Genomic DNA, 19266 nt, shown 5'->3' on the forward strand with positions numbered 1-19266 from the left:
GAGGGAATGATGTCAAGGCCCAGCTTAAATAATTCCTTTTTATGAATTCTTTTCTAATTCTCCCAACGGGACGTGATCTTTCTCATGAACTCCCGTAGTACGCCGTATTTCTCTGACTTGTTCACTTTCTTTCTTTTGTATTTTAGACTTGCCTGCTTAACACAGTGTACTCTTTCTTGAAGACTGTGTCTTAACAATATCTATGTATTTGCCCACAATGAGCCAGAGTCACGAGTGGCTGTAACACGATCTCTATGGGTTGGGTTTTTTCCCCCAATGTAAAAAACTGGGTCAACTTGGCTCTCTGCTCCTTCCATTCGACAGACAGCCGCATCTTCTCATGCATTTCCAGCTGCATCTCTGAGGTACCATGGTGAAGGTGAAGGCCGGAGTCAACGGATTTGGTTGTATTGGGTGCCTGGTCACCAGGGTGGCTTTGAACTCTGGCAAAGTGGACATTGTCGCCATCAATGACCGCTTCATTGACCTCAACTACATGGTCTACTTGTTCCAGTATGATTTTACCCATGGCAAATTCCATGCACCGTCAAGGCTGAGAATGGCAAGCTTGTCATCAGTAGAAATTCCATTACCATCTTCCAGGAGCGAGATCCCTCCAAAATCAAATGGGGCAATGCTGATGCTGAGTACGTTGTGGAGTCCACTGGTGTCTTCACCCCCATGAAGAAGGCTGGGGCTCCCTTGCAGGAACGAGCCAAAAGGGTCATGAATCTCTGCCCCCTTTACTGATGTCCCCATGTTCGTGATGGGCATGAACCATAAGAAGTATGACAACAGCCTCAAGATCATCAGCAATGCCTCCTGCACCACCAACTGCTTAGCACCCCTGGCCAATGTCATCCAAGACAACTTTGGTATCGTGGAAGGACTCATGACCACAGTCCACGCCACACTGCCACCCAGAAGACTGTGGATGGCCCCTCTGGGAAACTGTGGCGTGACGGCTGCGGGGCTCTCCAGAATATCATCCCTGTCTCTACTGGTGCTGCCAAGGCTGTAGGCAAGGCCCTCTCTGAGTTGAACAGGAAGCTCACTGGCATGGCCTTCTGTGTCACCACTGCCAACATGTCGGTCATGAACCTGACCTGCCTTCTGGAAAAACCTGCCAAATATGATGACATCAAGAAGGTGGTGAAGCAGACGTCGGAGGGCCCTCTCAAGGGCATCCTGGGCTACAATGAGCACCAGGCTGTCTCCTCCGACTTCAACAGCAACACCCACTCTTCCATCTTCGATGCTGGGGCTGGCATTGCCCTCAACAACCACTTTGTCAAGATAATTTCTTGGTATAGTGATGAATTTGACTACAGCAACAGTGTGGTGGACCTCATGGCCCACATGGCCTCCAAGAGTAAGACCACCAGACCACCAGCCCCAGCGAAAGCATGAGAGGAAGAGAGAGGCCCTCACTGCTGGGGAGTCCCTGCCACACTCAGTCCCCCACTACACTGAGAATCTCCCCTCCTCAGTGTCCATGCAGAACCCCTGAAGAGGGAGGGGCCTAGGAGCCCCACCTTGTGTGTACCATTAATAAAGTCCCCTATGCTTAGCCAAAAACAAACAAAAAACAAACAAAACAAAACAAAAAACAAAAACCTGGGTCAACTCTTATTAGTTAGTGAGTCGTCTTCTTCTTCTTTTTTTTTTTTTTTTTTTAAGGCAGGATCTCACTCTGCCGCCCAGGCTAGACTGCAGTGGTGCAATCTCAGCTTATCACAGCCTTGACCTCCCAGGCTCCAGCAATCCTACAGGCGTGCAACCACTATGCTGGACTAATTTTTGTATTTTTTGTAGAGATGGGGTTTTGCCATGTTGCCCAGGCTGGTCTTGAACTGCTGGACTCAGGCCATCTTCCCACCTGGGTCTCCCAAAACGCTGGGACTATAGGCCTGAGCCACTGAGCCCGGAAGTCTTCATTTTATCATGCCATATTTTGTGTCCTACATGAGTATTATGACAGCAGGTATCACTAATATCTTATTTTTTAATTTTACTAAGTTAAAATGCATACAATTCAAAATGACCATATACTTTTTCCCCTTACATCAAACTACTCTAGCTCTATCTAGTGAAAGTTTTATTACTGTTGTCACAAAATGTTTTCATTTGTCAGCGTACTATTTCTATGAAAAGGGCTTTAATAAATATTCATTTTTATAAAATTATTTTTACATTTGAATTCAGATTTGGGCAGGACACAACAGCTCACAATCTGTCTATACAAAATTCTCTTAAACAACTTTTAAAAATCTATTATATATAATAGAACAGGAAGACAGGAGCCAGAAAAGACTGCTTACTCAAAGACTATTCACTCTGCCTAAGGAACTCAGTAGACTTTAGGACTTATAAAGACTGTATATTAGTATCAAGTAAAAATGTAATTCAGCCTGAACTCCAGAGTTTAAACAACCAGAATTTTTTTTAAAATACGCCTAAGATTCTGATTCTTAGGGAGAAAAATAAATGATATTCCTCCTTCCTCAAATATGTTAAAAGATTAAAAGCACAAGAGAGAGGAAAAAAAAATGGACATCCGTGGTATGTCATTGTCATAACATGCTACAGATGTCCATTTCTATCACACGCTGGCATTTTATGACAATGAAGCGGACAGGAAGTTGATTCCCTTTTTTTTTTTTTTTTGCTCCTCTAAGTGCCAGTAAAGGCATATCGATCAACAAAATAGGAAGTTATGAAGAGAAAATACTTCAAACAGAAGCAGACAGGTTTATGGTTCAACGCAAAGCATATGTAACAAAACTAATATATTTTTATATGTAAACATTATTTACAATGAATTACAGAAAACAGGACTGATAGCAAAAGCTTAAAGATCCTATTATACTAAGCCAGACCACCTTATTCTCTTTCTGTAGCTTCCTTTGTACTTACAATTTCTATCACATTTAGCATGTGGTATCAGTATGTAACACCATTACACTGAATACTGTACTCACTTTATACTGTATTATCCTCATAACTCTTTGCAGCATAGTGACTGTGTTTTCATATTACACATTAATCAAAAGACTACTGAACAGAAAGAAGAATTCCAAATGGCACTTGGTGTTCTGTTTTGTTTTGTTGTTGTTGTTGTTGTTTGGTTTTTTGTTTGTTTCTTTGTTTGTTTTTTGAGGCAAGGCCTGGCTCTATTGGCCCAAGCTGGAGTGCAGTGGCACAATCTCGGCTCACTGCAACCTCTGATTTCCGGGTTCAAGCCATCCTCCCACCTCAGCCGTCTGAGTAGTTGGGACTATAGGTACACCTCCACACCAGGCTAATTGTTGTATTTTCTGTAGAGATGGGGTTTCACCATGTTGCCCAGGCTGGTGATGAACTCATGAGCTCCAGCAATCTGCCCGCTTCAGACTACCAAAACGCTGGGATTACAGGCATGAGCCACTACGTCCAGCCCCAAATGGCACTTTGAAAGCACCTCTTTAAAAACTCAATGCCAGCTGGGTGCGGTGGCTCACACCTGTAATCCCAGCACTTTGGGAGGCTGAGGCAGGTGGATCACCTGAGGTCAGGAGTTCCAGACCAGCCTGGCCAACATGGTGAAACCTTGTCTCTACTAAAAATACAAAAATTAGCCAGGTGTGGTGGCAGGCAATCCCAGCTACTTGGGAGGCTGAGCCAGGAGAATTGCTTGAACCCAGGAGGTGGAGGCTGTGGTGAGCCAAGATTGCTCCACTGCACTCCAGCCTGGGCCTACAGAGTAAGACTTCGTCTCAAACAAACAAACAAAAAAGTACAAATAAAAATAAAAAACCTCAATGCCATAATTGCTGCTGCAGTACTCTATTAGACACAATCTTCTTTAAAGTAATTTTAAAGAAGATATTTTATAATTCAGTTTGATGAAGATTTTAAATGATACAAAATATTGTATTATATAGCCGTATCTGATTAGTGTTAGAGCTACAACTAAAAGCTGATGGAAGATTTGTGTACATTTACCAAAATCAACTCTTGCATATTTATGAAATAATAATTGGCCGGGTGCAGTGGCTCATGCCTGAAATCCCAGCACTTTGGGAGGCCGAGACGGGCAGATTACAAGGTCAGGAGATCGAGACCATCCTGGCTAACATGGTGAAACCCCATCTCTACTAAAAAAATATAAAAAAATTAGCTGGGTGTGGTGGCGGGCGCCTGTAGTCCCAGCTACTCAGGAGGCTGAGGCAGGAGAATGGCATGAACCTGGGAGGTGGAGCTTGCAGTGAGCCTAGATCACGCCACTGCACTCCAGCCTGGAGGACAAAGCGAGACTCCGTCTCAAATAATAATAGTAATAATTTAAAAAGTTATTTGACAATTCAGTTAGGTGAAGACTTTGGATACAAGAAGATTATATTTTATAGCAGTACGTGATTAATTTTAGACCGACACCTGAACGTTGATGGCAGATGTGTGTGCATTTACCAAAATTAACTCTTGCATACTTGTGAAATAACAAAATGGCAAACCCCACCTCATGTTCTATAGAGCAAAACCTGAATGTGTTTAATTTTCCACATACTTTAGGCTATTTTACACCTCTGCCTCCTTTCAGGTTTTCTGCTCTTTCTGAAATGCCCTTTACCACCACTCTCTCCTGCTAACTCTTGCTCATCTTCTAAGACTCAGCTCACATTCATCTGCTCAAGAAGCCCATCCCTAAAAATCTTCCCTATTCCTAGTGTACTTCCTCTGCGCTCCCACAAAAATCTGGTATTTTTTTTTTCATTGTACTTACCACAAAGAATATCATACTCAATTTTTGGTCATATTTAAAATACTTATTACTTATAAGTGCCTATTCACTACTAGTCTTCCCTGTAACACTACATAAGCCCCTAAAGTAGAGGCACCATCTGTCTTCACTGCTATTACTCCCATGTTCAGTAAACACATTTAACACAATAAACAAACAGAAGTACTTAAAATATTTTTATAATGGATGAACAGATTATGAACACTAGAGATTTTTCTATTATAATCCAAATCAATGTATGCTTAAATAATTTTAACTAAAGTAACACTGTGCATAAGACATTTACTTCAATTTTTGAATCACTTTATTTCAAAAGTAATCTCTTCTTAAAATTTCCACTTTTACTTTTAAGTCAGGAAAAAAGTAGGCTATACTCATTATTTCCTTTTGATTTACATTTAAAATTTTGAGTCAAACAGTCTAAAATATACCAATAATTAAAGGAGAATCTGCTGGTTTGAAAAACTGTATAATAGCTTCAATAGTTCCTACTGAAAGTATACATGACTTCCAACAAGTTACTGCTGTGACTTTAGAAAATGTTTTTCTTGGCCAGGCACAGTGGCTCAAGCCTGTAATCCCAGCACTTTGGGAGGCCAAGGCAGGCAGATCACTTGAGCCCAGGAGTTTGAGACCAGCCTGGACAACAAAGCAAAACCCAATCTCTACAAAAAATACAAAAATAAGCTAGGCATGGTCGCACACACCTGTGGTCCCAGCTACTTGGAAGGCTGAGGTGGGAGGATCACTTGAGCTTGGGAGGTGGAGGTTGCAGTGAGCTGAGATCACTGAGTTGGAAAGAATAATTTCCTAATTGGAAGTCAGGGCGTGCTGAAATTCAACACTGATAGGAGAGCCAATGGAGAGATCTAGTAGGCTACTGGAAAGACTGATAAGAGAGGTCACTGGTGCTAAAGTCAAAGTCATAGTTAAACTTAAGGGTGAATTAGATGCCTGAAACAGTTCGATGTCAGAGTCCTCCTTTAGACAGATGTGTTCTTAAAGAATAACTGAGTAGAGACCAACAATAACTGGCCTTCAGTTAGTAGTACAGCAACACTGTCTGCCTAAAACTGTCCTTACATATAGAAAAAAGGCAGATTATACTGAAAGGGAAAATGATCAATGAGATTATTAAAACATCCTTATTAATCAATGAAATTAAATATTGGAAAAGACAAAAAAAAATAAAATTGATAGGGCTGTCAGGAAATAAACACTCTCACATTGCTGTTCATATAAGCCTTCCCAGGCTCCATTTAGCTAAGATATCCAAAATCTTTTTAATTTACGTGCCCTCTCATGTACCAGTTCCACTTATTAAGAAATATCTTGATGGACTGGGCGCGGTGGCTCAAGCCTGTAATCCCAGCACTTTGGGAGGCCGAGACGGGCGGATCAGGAGGTCAGGAGATCGAGACCATCCTGCCTAACACGGTGAAACCCCGTCTCTACTAAAAAATACAAAAAAATTAGCCGGGTGAGGTGGCGGGCGCCTGTAGTCCCAGCTACTCGGGAGGCTGAGGCAGGAGAATGGCGTAAACCCGGGAGGCGGGGCTTACAGTGAGCCGAGACCCGGCCACTGCACTCCAGCCTGGGCAACAGAGCAAGACTCCGTCTCAAAAATAAATAAATAAAAAATAAAAATAAATATTAAAAAAAAGAAATATCTTGATGACTTAGGCTGTGAGTTATACAACCTAGCAATTTTTTGAAAACTGAAATGCGTAAAACAACCAGTTACCAATGAGCTGGGAGGACTGCTTGAGCCTACTAGGAGTTCAAGACCAGCCTGAGAAACATAGTGAGAGCCAATCTTGACAAAAATTAAAAAATTAGCCAAGTGTGGTGGCTTGTACCTGTAGTCCCAGCTACTCGGGGGCCTGAGGTAGGAGGATCATCTGAGCCCAGGGAGGTCAAGGCTGTAGTGAGTCATGATCTTGCCACTGGACTCCAGCCTAAGCAACAGAGTGAGACCTTATCTCAAAAAAAAAAAAAAAAAAAAAAGTTGTTCTTAACAATAGCACTTACACTCTTTACAGTCATGTGCTGCATGACCAGTGTTCTGGCCATGATGATGGTGACCAATGCATACATGATAGTTCCATAAAATTGTAACACTTTATTTTTGCTGTACCTTTTCTGTTTAGACACACAAATAGGTAACCACTGTGTTACAGTATTGATTATGGTATTCAGTACAGTAACATGCTATACAGGTTTGTAACCCAGGAGCAACAGGCTACACCACATAGCTTAGGTGTGTAGCAGGCTATACCACCTAGGTTTGTGTAAGTATACTCTATGACGTTTGCACAATGACAAAATTGCCTATTAACATGTTTCTTAAGAGTGTATCCCCATCCTTAAATGATACATGCAATATTAGATACTACTATTATCAAAGTCTGCTTGTTAAATACTAATGTCATTTCTAGGGTCTATAAGCAACATTTTCACTACATTGAATACTTTGTAAGATGTTTATTTTGGGATCTGTTTTATTAAAACGGAATTCCATTGACACCTTACAGTAATCATTTCCTTGTTTGAACTGGGCCACTTAGTTTATTACAGTCATAGTGGTCTAAAAGTCTAGTATAAAGTAGTAAAAGAAAGATCTTGAATTTTACCTAAATATGCGAACTACATGCGTGAACCTTAAGAGGGGCCTATATTACTCATTATTTTTACTTGAGAATGTCAGAGAAGTGACAGGGTTGTACTTAAGATAACAAGGCCTACTAAAAATTAATTTATCAATAATTTGTTGCCAAGTATCAAACTATGGAATACTTCACACTGGATGTCTGAAATCGAACGAAAAGCACAAAGCTGAATACTTACTGAAGGGATAACTATGCCAACCAGGGACCGACGCTCTGAATACAGCACATTGCTGATCTTACACAGAGTTTAGTGGGTAGCATGGGATTCAGGGATCAGCGGACTTTCAGAGGCTTACTAACATAGTTACTGACATTAGATTACTACTAGCTAGCTACATTACTGGGAAGTTACCTAATCTCTCTGGGTCTCAGTGTCTTTATTTTTAAAAGAACACAGCATGGCTGTGTTCCAATAAAACTTTGTTTACAAAAACAGGCAGCAAGCTTGGTTTAGCCTACAGGCAGTAGGTAATCAGTTTCCTTCTCGTTCAAAATTATAGTAGCACATTTTGCTGTTTAAAATTATAGAAGCTATTGCCTTGCTTTTGAGAGAAATCTGTCAGCCATATGTGACACAAGGCATATAAACTGGTGGCTAGCCGCAGAGACTTTAGAGCTAGACAGTTTTGGGATTCGGTGTTAATCGTGTAGCCTTGGGCAAGTTACTTAAAATTACTCTGAGCCTCAGCTCTAAGGTTGCTGTGAGGGTAAGTGAAGTAATGTATATAAAGTATTTAGCTCTGTATCTAGTACACAGTAAGCATTCAATAAACAAATGTTATTACTTTTACAAATCATGTGATCCTGAGTCCTTGGTCAGGAACACAGTCCGGCAATCAATTTTTTTCCAGCAAAGAAATAAAATATGCTTTATAATGCTCTACATGAGACTGCAATTATTAGAAACCCACCATAGAAAAGATGATAATACCCTAAGTCATCTTTTTTTTTAAATGACAACAGCCAGCATTAATTGGGTGCTTCTATCTACTTATTAGTTGTATATTCATTGTACAATATTGGTTATGTTACATAATGTTTCATTAGCTTTAGTTTCCTCATCTGTAAAAATGAGGAAAACAATAGTACCAACCTCATAGGATTGCTATAAAGCTTAAATGAGTTAACAAAGTGGCACATAACAGATATATGTATATATGTATGTATGTATATAATTGTCATCATGAGTTAAATACTTACATGTATTCACTTGAATCCTCAGGATAACTGAAAAAGGTAAAATTCCTATTTGTTTACAGCTTTGGATAATGAGACTCATAGAAGTTAAGACACCTACCCAAGGTCTCATAGCTATGACGTGCAATGTCCAGGATTCAAAAGAAACTTGCCTCACTACAAAGCCCAAGCTCTTATCACTAGGCCAAAGACAGAATTAATGTTATCTCCGTATGGAGGTGCCTATGTGTAAATGACAATGAGAACCAAAATAGTGGTATTAATAATATTCTCCCTATACAGGAAATGTTTCAGGAATTTTTAAAGGTTTTTTTTTTTTTTTTTTTTGAGATGGAGTCTTGCTCTGTCACCCAGGCTAGAGTGCAGTGGCACAATCTCATCTCACTGCAGCCTCCTCCTCCTGGGTTCACATGATCCTCTAGCCTCCACCTCTCAAGTGCTGGGATTACAACTGTGCACCACCATGCCCAGCTAATTTTTGTATTTTTAGTAGAGACAGGTTTCACCATGTTGACCAGGCTGGTCTTGAACTCCTGGCCTCAAGTGATCCACCTACCTTGGCCTCCCACAGTGCTGGAATTACAGATGTGAGCCACCCCACTTGGCCAGAAGTTTTAAAGGTTTAAGTGTAGAAGAACCCACACAAATCACTGATCTTAAAATGATAGGATTCCCATAGGTAAAATTTTTGCTGAAATTATTCCCTTTTATTTTCCATATCTAATTAACTTAATTCAAACTTTCATTATTAAAGTTAAGCAATCTTCTGCATTAAAATAACTAAAGATCCAACATAGTGACTTATTATTTACATATAAAGTATGCTGCAATACTGGCATTCATCTCTACTGCTAATCTTTGAGTTCTATTTAAGACTTCTCAGACTATTTTTACAAAGAACCATGCTTCTGCTACTTTATTCTATAAATTCCCAAATATTAGTTTAGAACCTTGAACTCCGAAAAACATTTAAACTTTAAATGAAAATATTAGTTTCAAAGGAAAAAAAACTCAAGGAAAAAGACATTACTTGATAGATTCATTCACAAGTTTGTATAGCATCACTGGATCCACCTCATACTCTCCCAGCCTTGGGAATGCTACTGGTAACTGATCCAGAACAGAACTTGGTTTTACACCGTAAAGCCTTATAGCCCAGCAATCATTATACAAGGAAAACAGGGCAAAATTCCAAACTCTTATTCTTATAAGAATAAACTAAGGTTTAAAAGTATATCTGATTCAGAAATTCCAAAAAAGCAAATAAGTTTTAAATGTTATAAATGAAAATCACAAATTATAATATAATCTACAAAAGCAAACTGTAAATTTCTTGAAAACATACATATCCATCTTTCCAAACTAGAAATACCAAAAGTCAAAGTGATAATCAATTAGGATTTAATATAATTTTATACTCTACGATATACAAGAAATATACAACAGATTATGCATATGTCATCATCTAGTTTGAAAGATTAAATACTTAATTTTCTATCTTTTGGCATTTTAAATAATATTCTGACATGCTGGATTGTATTAAAGTCCCATTCTCTGCCCCACTGTATTGCCCATCAAGGCTGGGGGTGGGGAAGAAGAGAGGCGTAGACAATATCTGCCTAATCATAATGAAGGTACCACTTCCAGGTAGAAGTAGCAGCACTATTATTCATATAAAGGTAGTGTATCATAAATACCAACTTCTAGCTTTGGAAGAAAAACAGGCACTCAGTGCTTCAAAAATAACCTGTTTTCTTTCCTTTCCGCAATATAAGCTGTTTCTCTTTCCTTTCCACAAAAAACTAATTTTAAAAATAATCTCTAACATTTTTACTAAAGAAACTTGCCTAGATCATCGAAGCTAGTGGTTTCCTAAACCTTTAGTGGGAACAAGATCATGTTGCTCTTTTAATTTCTCCCCAGAAAAGTAAAATTTTCACTTAATTTCTCCCCAGAAAAGTACAAATTTTCATTTAATTTCTCCCCAGAAAAGTATAAATAGTAGAGTTCACAGACCCTTGAAAGACCATTTATTCGCACGCTAACAGATGCAGGTTAAGAGTCAGAGAGATGAAGTAGAAAATTTCCCAAGGTCCCTCCAACCCTCTTCCATAATTATCTCTCTGACTCATAAGAACCAACTAAATCATTCATAACCAAACCAAACAATATACTTTCTTGGATGACCAACCCATTAAAAAAAAAAAAAAAAAAAAAAAAAAAAAAAAAGCAGCTGACAGTATCTACGTAGCAATATCCACCAGAAAATAAATTGTACTGGCAGCATTTTTAAATGCAGCATGTGACTAGTAATATCAATGCATATTATAGTTGATTACAGCTTACAGAATGCTTTCACATACAACACCAAATAATCCTCAATTCTGGTAAAACAGAAGTACGTATTATTTTTATCCTCCCCCTTCCACAGCTAAGGAAAGAGGTTTAGAAAATTACTTGCCATGCTCACACAGCCAATAAGTGGAGATCTGGGATTCTAATAGAGAATTGTGTAGTAAACCAGAAATGAGCTCAGAACATTATTATAGTCTGGTGCTTCCATAAAAGTCCCTCAAAACAGAGAAAACCGAATTTTTAAAAACAGACTAATGGGTGACATTTTTATTGTAGACACATCTTGACATGAGTAAACAAAAATTAATTTATTTAAAATGCTCAACTCCCTCGTTTTTTTGGTTAATAAAAAACATTTTGTTCAGAAAAAAAAAAAGACATGGTCAAGTGAATTTTAGCGATTGAAAACAACATTTTATTTTATGAAACATTTAACTTCCCTCATCTCTCGCTTTTTTTTTTTTTTTTTTTTGGAAATAGGCTCTCATTCTGTCACCCAGGCTGGAGTACAGTGGTGCAATCATGGCCCACTGCAGCGGCACAATCATGGCTCACCACAGCCTTGACCTCCCTGGACTCTGGTGATCCTCCCACCTCAGTCTCCCAAGTAGCTGGGACCACAGGTGCACACCACCACATATAGCTAATTTTTATTTATTATTTATTTATTTATTTATTTTTGTAGAGACAGGGTTTCGCCATGTTGTGCAGACTGGTCTTGAACTCCTGGGATCAAGCAATTGGCCTGCTTTGGCTTCCAAAAGTGCTAAGATTACAAGCATGAGCCACCGAGCCTGACCTTTTTTTTTTTTTTTTTTTTTAAATACAGAGACATGTCTCACTTTGTTGCCCAGGATGGTCTCGAACTACTGGACGCAAGCGATCCTCCTGCCTCGACCTCCCAAATTGCTGCGATTACAGGTGTGAGTTACCACGTGGGGCCCTTTAGTTCTTAATACACAAAAATAAATGTGACTCTTTTGGGAATTCCAATATAAGTAACCAAAAATTTAAACATTCAATTTATAAAACACAAAAACTATCTGAAATTAAAGTTTAAGATGTCTGCAATAGTCTCTTTAATCTTTTTAAAATGGCAATATCCATTTCAGTTCTCTACAACTCTCAAAAGTTCTTAATAAAACACAGAATGTTTAACACCAAGACTGAACCCTAACTGTGGATGTGACAATGATATGTCAATGTAGGTTCATCAACTGTAATATATGTACCACTCTGATGGGGATTTTGGCTCTGTAGGGGTAGGCGATACATGAGAAATCTGTATACCTTTCACTCAGTTTTGCTATGAACTTACAACTGCTCTAAAAAATAAAATTCATTTTTCAAAATAGCAGGTGGGATCAAAATTTACCCAACTTTTTTTTTTTTTTTTTTTTTGAGACGGAGTCTCGCTCTATTGCCAGGCTGGAGTGCAGTTGCGTGATCTCAATCAGGAGATTCCACCTCCCAGGTTCAAGCGATTCCCCTGCCTCAGCCTCCGGAGTAGCTTGGACTACCGGCACGCACCACCACGACCAGCTAATTTTTTTGCATCTTTAGTAGAGACGGGGTTTCACCATGTTGGCCAGGATGGTCTTGATCTCCTGACCTCTTGATCCGCCCGCCTCAGCCTCCCAAAGTGTTGGGATTACAGGCATGAGCCACCACGCCCAGCCCCAACTTTCTTCTTAATGAATGAAGAAATACTGTTTTTAAAAAATTCCCTCACTGAATGTGAACTGCGTTTCTTGTCAAAAAATGTGCAATTGTTACAGAATATATAATCTTAACCAATTATCAGTAATCTTATCAAACGCTAAAAGAATTGGCAGCTTTAAAAATTAAAAGGATGAAGCTAAGTGCTCATATGTAGCTGAATAGAGTATCCTGAGACGTTTTTTTCTTTTTTTGAGATGGAGTCTCACTCTGTCACCCAGGCTGGAGCGCAGTGGCATGATCTCGGCTCACTCCAACCTGTCTCCCGGGTTCAAGCCATTCTCCTGTCTTAGCCTCCCGAGTAGCTGAGACTACAGGCATGTGCCACCACGCTCGGCTAACTTTTGTATTTTTAATAGAGACGGGGTTTTACCATGTTGGCCAGACTGGTCTCGAAAATCCTGACCTCAAGTGATCCCCCCGCCTCAGCCTCCCAAAGTGCTGGGATTACAGGCGTGAGTCACTGCACCCGGCCCCTGAGACACTTCTTTTTATATTTAGGCTTAGGTAATCTGGTATCTTGAAAGCAATTTTTTTAAAAAGTGACTAAATAAAGTGACTAAAAGTTTGAAGTTTGAACTGGGTCAGTTTGACAAATTAAGGAGGGTGCCAGGAGGAAGTCTGAGGAAAAGCAGCAGCTTAATGCCACCGCCATCTCCAAGCAGCTTTCCAGGTGCCAGCAGTGTTAGCAGCAGTCCTCTGCGTACCCAAGAGTACCGCAGGGCCAGAACATGAGAAAGATGCGGGAAGAGGATTTCCTTCTAGAGAGAGGATAAAGAACACCGAGAGTCCAACAATTACCATCCTGTATGGGAGAAAAAACAATGCAAAGGAAAAAACGTGCAACCAGCAGATAAAATACTTATGTCAACCCAGGTTCTAAGGACCTTTTCCCAAAGCATCCCTCTAAACTGGTGACATTAGCTTAGGGCAAAGAGTCAAAAATAAAGTTAGCCATGAACACAGATGAAAACACTGAACGTTTTCTACGAAAAGTCACCCGATTAAACATTGTCAAGAGGGAAAAACAGCGCAAGTCCAGTAAAGCACGAGGCACGTAGAAATTCAAGCTATGTAGTCAAATCGCTCTCTGAAGAAACCAGCAAGACAACTGAGCCCAGCACGGAGTGGAAGGCGTAAAGAGCTGTCATCGTGTCGGTAACAACTCCATCCGGCGGCTGCGCGTCTAGAAAGAGGCTGCGGTTCCTGGTTCCACACCAGGAGGCACTCTCCACAAAGTCTACACCGCCGCGCCCGGGCAGGCACCTCCAGCGCGGCCAGCAAGCCCCCCGAGTGGGGAGAGGAAGTGCCTTCCTCGCCTCCTCCCCGCGCGGCGTGGGCCGCAGGTGGCCCACTCGCCCCGCCCCCGCAGGCAGCGGCTCCAGGGGGCTTCCGGCCGCCCTCCCGGGGTCCCGAACCCGCGCCAGCCGTACCGTGCCTGCCCTCTCCCTGGACCCCGCTAAGCACCTGCCTGGGTCCCTCTTCGAAAGACCGGGACGAGGGAGCCAAGGAGGCGCCGGCGAGGCTGACAGAGCCAGAGGCTGGGGCTCCCCTCCGGGAGCCGGGAGCATAATCCTGCTCCTCCGGCCAATGGGGGCGACAGAAGCAGTGCAAGGGAGCTCCGGGGCTGGAGCTCTTGCTGTCAGGCCCCAAGCCCTCTCAGCTGTGGAGTTTCGGTTGGTGCACGAGGGCTCGAGTTTCCTTCGCACGCCAGAGATCCGAGACCAGACGGTGTTGCGACTTCGGGGCTGGGGTGAGGGAGGGCTCCGCGCGAGCGGACGGCACCGCACAAAGGAAGAGGGGACTGAGGGGAGACAAGCGTCCCGTTACCTCGATCTTCGACCCTCCGCTCTATTCTTCCTGGTGTCGCTAAGGTTGCAGCCACGTTACCCGGCTCCCAGAGCCCCGGCCGCCCTCAGCGGCACCTCACCAGCCTTGCGCCAGCACCCGGCGGAGGCGCGCTCTCCTGCACTGCCCCGCAGAGCCCTGGCGGGCGCTTGGCGTCTTCTCACCTCAGCCCCCGCGAGTGGCGGCCTCCGGGGGAGGGGCGGGCTGGGCGGGGCAGGCTGCGCGGGGCTGCGCACGGCACTCTGGGAAGTGTGGTTCTCGTAACCTCCTCCCGGAGTCCACCCGAGGATCTCGCCCCCACGGTTCCCGGGTTTCAGGGACTGGGCGGTGTTGCCCCGCCTGCTGAAGGCGGACCAGGGCGTGGAGGACGTCCCCATAACAAATCTTGAAATAAAACACTGCATGAATACCTTTGAGCTTATCCATGCTTCACTTCCGTGGCGGTACAAAATTTAGTTTCTTTTTATGTCCACCAAATCCCCTTCTGCGGTTGTGAGTGTTCCTGGGATTTATGTCTTTGAAAAAAGAAGGGGAAAAAAAGGTTTGCGTTTTTCCTGTGTCACTTTCACCACGTGCTCTACAAAGGATAACAAACAACTTGTGTTTATAAATACACACCCACAGTTTGTAAACCTAAGGAAGCAGTTGATTGACCTGAGAGCTCGCTGCTGAAAAGCAGTGGAAGTGCGCGGTGGCTTCACGCCTGTAATCCCAGCACTTTGGGAGGCCGAGGCGGGCGGATCACAAGGTCAAGAGATCGAGACCATCCTGGCCAACATGGAGAAACCCCGTCTCTACTAAAAGTACAAAAATTAGCTGAGCGTGGTGGTGCGTGCCTGTAATCCCAGCTATTCGCAAGGCTGAGGCAGGAGAATTGCTTGAACCCGGGAGTAGGAGGTTGCAGTGAGCTGAGATTGTGCCTCTGCACTCCAGCCTGGCGACAGAGCAAAAGTCCGTCAAAATAAAAAATAAAATAAAATAAAATAAAACAGTGCAAGTAAAAATGCTGTGAATCAATTTTTCTATAGTGTCAATAAAGTGGAATGTGTGAGGCGGGAGATCAAGAGACAGTTAAAAAAAAAAACAAAAGTTTTTTAAAGAAAGATATTCCCCTAAATGTGTCTTTTGCCAGACTAAACTTTCACAATCTTAGGAGTCTATTTCAGAATAAATTTAATCCTAGGACCTTTATTAACACATATGAACATTAGCACATTGATTTTAATAGAAATGAACATATATATCTGTGTATATATGCATCTTCTATAAAAACCCCAAAACGACTATTTGAATTTGAAATTTTATTTCTAGAAAAAAATCACTTTATTTACATTGAAATATAAATAATTCTTAATATTTCAAAATATTCCTCTTTAGAGCATTAGTGTTTTGCACATTTAATGCAAATACCTTTAGAAAAATAGAGTAAGATGAGTTTTAAAGAAGTATGCAGTGAAGAAAAGTCATAAAATGTATCTGGAAGGTGATGTAAAAATTGTTGGGGCTCAGAAACCGATACCCCAAAATATGGTGCTTTGCCTAGAAACCAGACCTGCCAAAGAGGAACATAAACATAATTGCCTTACCTGAGTTTTCATTACTTAACTCATATTGGAGGAAGAAAGACTGAAGTCTGGCAACACTCTTGGACAGACTTTTGTCACAAACTATTGTCTGCTCTACGGGCCCAACATACTGTTTCCCAGGCCATTGTATGTTCCTCATTTTCCCCTAAAAGTCCTTACTATACCTTAAGTTGCCACATTTCCCCAATCTCCCTTTCCCCTGTAAAGAAGAGTATATAAACGTCTCTATCCCACTGAGTTATTGGGTAATCATTCTCCTGAAATCTCCCTGTGTTATGCACGTTAAAATAAATTTTTTTTTTTTTTTTTTTTTTTTGAGACGGAGTCTCGCTCTGTTGCCCAGGCTGGAGTGCAGTGGCCGGATCTCAGCTCACTGCAAGCTCCGCCTCCCGGGTTCCCGCCATTCTCCTGCCTCAGCCTCCCGAGTAGCTGGGACTACAGGCGCCCGCCACCGCGCCCGGCTAGTTTTTTGTATTTTTTAGTAGAGATGGGGTTTCACCGTGTTAGTCAGGATGGTCTCGATCTCCTGACCTCGTGATCCGCCCGTCTCGGCCTCCCAAAGTGCTGGGATTACAGGCTTGAGCCACCGCGCCCGGCCTAAAATAAATTTTGTATGTCTTTCTTCCTATTAATCTACCATTTGACAGTTGATTTTTCAGTGAACCTTCTAAGAGAAAAGGGAAAGCTTCCCTTTATTCCCTTTATTAAACACAAAATCCAATATGTATTTTACTTATTTATTTATTTATTTATTTATTTTAGTTTTTTGAGGCGGAGTTTTTCTCTTGTTGCCCAGGCTGGAGTGCAGCGGCCTGCTCTCGGCTCACTGCAACCTCCACCTCCCAGGTTCAAGTGATTCTCCTGCCTCAGCCTCTGCAGTAGCTGGGATTACAGGCGCCTGCCACCATGCCCGGCTAATTTTTGCATTTTTAGTAGAGAGGGGGTTTTACCATGTTGGCCAGGCTGGTCTCGAACACCTGACCTCAAGTGATCCGCTCACCTTGGCCTCCCAAAGTGCTGGGATTACAGGCATGAGCCACCACGCCTGGCCTACAATATGTATTTAATAAGACCATGTTAATAGAAATTTTATTTTTTATAGCCAAAGCTTTTATTTTATTTTATTTTACTTTTGAGACAGAGTCTCACTGTGTTGTTCAGGCTAGAGCGCAGTGAGTAGCACAATCATGGCTCACTGCAGTCTTGATTTCCCCAGCTCAGGTGATTCTCCCGCCTCAGCCTCCCAAGTAGCTGGGATTACGGGCCCACACCACCACAGCTGGCTAATTTTTTGTTTTTTTTTTTTTTTTTTTTTTTTTTTTTTGTAGAGATGGGGTTTCTCCATGTTGCCCAGGCTGGTTCTCAAACTCCTGGGCTCAAGGGATCTGCCTTTCTTGGCCTCCCAAAGTGCTGGGATTACAGGTGTAAACCACCACTCCCAGCCACTTTTCTTGTAATAAGATCACGGTAACTCCTAAAAATGCATATAAAAAAGCAGAATGGCTGTTTTTCTTCTGCTAATTGACACACAATAAACTACTTGTAGTTACTAACAAATCAAAGAAATATACATAATATTTCAATATTATCATCTATTTATTGAAGAATGTTTTTTGAGCACCAGACACTGGGCTAGGAACTGGGAAATATGCAGTAAACAAAACTGAATAGTTACTGCTGTCATGGAGACTTAGGATCCAGACTGGCAGACAGAGAATTAAAGGTGAATAATGACAAGGCATGCATGGGGTGGCCAGGGGTTTGGGGAGCACCTAAGGTACACCCAATCTAGAGCTTTTTGTTGGGGTAGAGGAGTCTGGCAAAAATTCTGAAAATTAAATGAAATTTTTAAACCAAATAGCTATAAACTGGGGCGGGGGGCGTACATCTTTCCCTAAAAAGTGATATATCTATAACGATGCTCTCAAATAATTATTTAAAAAATATATACAGTATCTTACAAAACAGGATATACCTCAACTGAAACAAAACACACATTTCCTAAATCAGAAAAGTATCTTCTTAGCTTTTACCCATTCCTCCCTAGCTCCATTTGAGAATAAGCAAGACTAGCCTATAATAAGTATGGATCTAAGAAATCCCTTCCCTTCCCTCAAAGTCCCATAAATTAAAACTGGAAAGGATCTGATATCTGTTTGTTCATTCTATGACTGTACTTTAGTCAGAAAAAATTGCAATATTTTAACCCCAATCAACATTTGCTTTTTTTTTTTTTTTAAATTTGAGACGGAGTCTCACCTTGTTACCCAGGCTGGAGTGCAATGGCGCGATCTTGGCTCACTGCAACCTCCGCCTCCCAGGTTCAAGTGATTCTCCTGCTTCAGCCTCCTGAGTAGCTGGGTTTCGGCCTCCCAAATTGCCGGGATTACAAGCGTGAGCCACCGTGCCAGTCAACATTTGCATTTTAAGTCTTTATCTTTAATCCTGGGATGAAAGGCTTTATAACCATCAAAAGAATTTCAGATGTGGGCTGGCTATGGTGGCTCATGCCCTGGATGACAGAGCCAGACAATTTTTCTTTCTCTAAAGGGGGAAGGGGGGGAAGACTTTCAGATGTGGCTTGTAGAGGGATTTGGAAAGATTAATAAAGAAGGCTATTTTATCTTCATTTGCTAGAGAGGCAAAGCTTGCAACCAGAGAGCAGGTCCCGGAAGAGTTGCTAAGGTTCTTTGTCTATGGAAACATACTTAAAGAGCCTGAACACCACCAGCAAGACCACTACCTCCCTGTCCAGGTCAGGGTTACTGGCTTGTAGTTACATTTCATCCCAATCCCTTGACTCCTATCCTATCACCCTCCTACAAAACCAGTCTTTACTGTGGCACTTCAGCTTCCCTCAACAATCATTTCCTGCCTTTTATCCTAAGACACACGTGTGGATGGCTATGTTTTCTGACCTTAGGGTGGTGGCTCAACCTGTGCTATTTTAACAAATTAATGACAGTTCTTCCATCCACTACCCATGCCATCAGCCTGACATACCTTATCTCTAAACCTTTGCTGACCATTTTCTGATATATTTCTCTGATGTATATTGTTGTTTTGTTTTTGTCTTTATTTTGTTAAAGAGATGGGTGAGGTGGAGTTTGGT

At 41.7% G+C, this 19266-nt stretch overlaps 1 protein-coding gene and 1 pseudogene across 4 annotated transcripts in view; one reads left to right on the top strand and one right to left on the bottom strand.

Annotated features, from left to right (window-relative positions):
- KLHL8 (kelch like family member 8) overlaps window positions 1-19266 on the bottom strand; it is an 80291-nt gene that overhangs the window by 45231 nt on the left and 15794 nt on the right. Inside the window, exon 3 of one of the 4 annotated variants that reach the window (XM_037989746.2) lies at window positions 14979-15083. The gene's annotated coding sequence lies outside the window, so the exon portion shown is untranslated. The other 3 variants (XM_007999185.3, XM_007999179.3, XM_007999181.3) reach the window with 3 other exon arrangements.
- On the top strand, window positions 161-3470 carry LOC140712001 (glyceraldehyde-3-phosphate dehydrogenase-like; annotated as a pseudogene).

The sequence above is a fragment of the Chlorocebus sabaeus genome, chromosome 7 (genome assembly GCF_047675955.1).
Source record: "Chlorocebus sabaeus isolate Y175 chromosome 7, mChlSab1.0.hap1, whole genome shotgun sequence".
Lineage (NCBI taxonomy): Eukaryota > Metazoa > Chordata > Mammalia > Primates > Cercopithecidae > Chlorocebus > Chlorocebus sabaeus.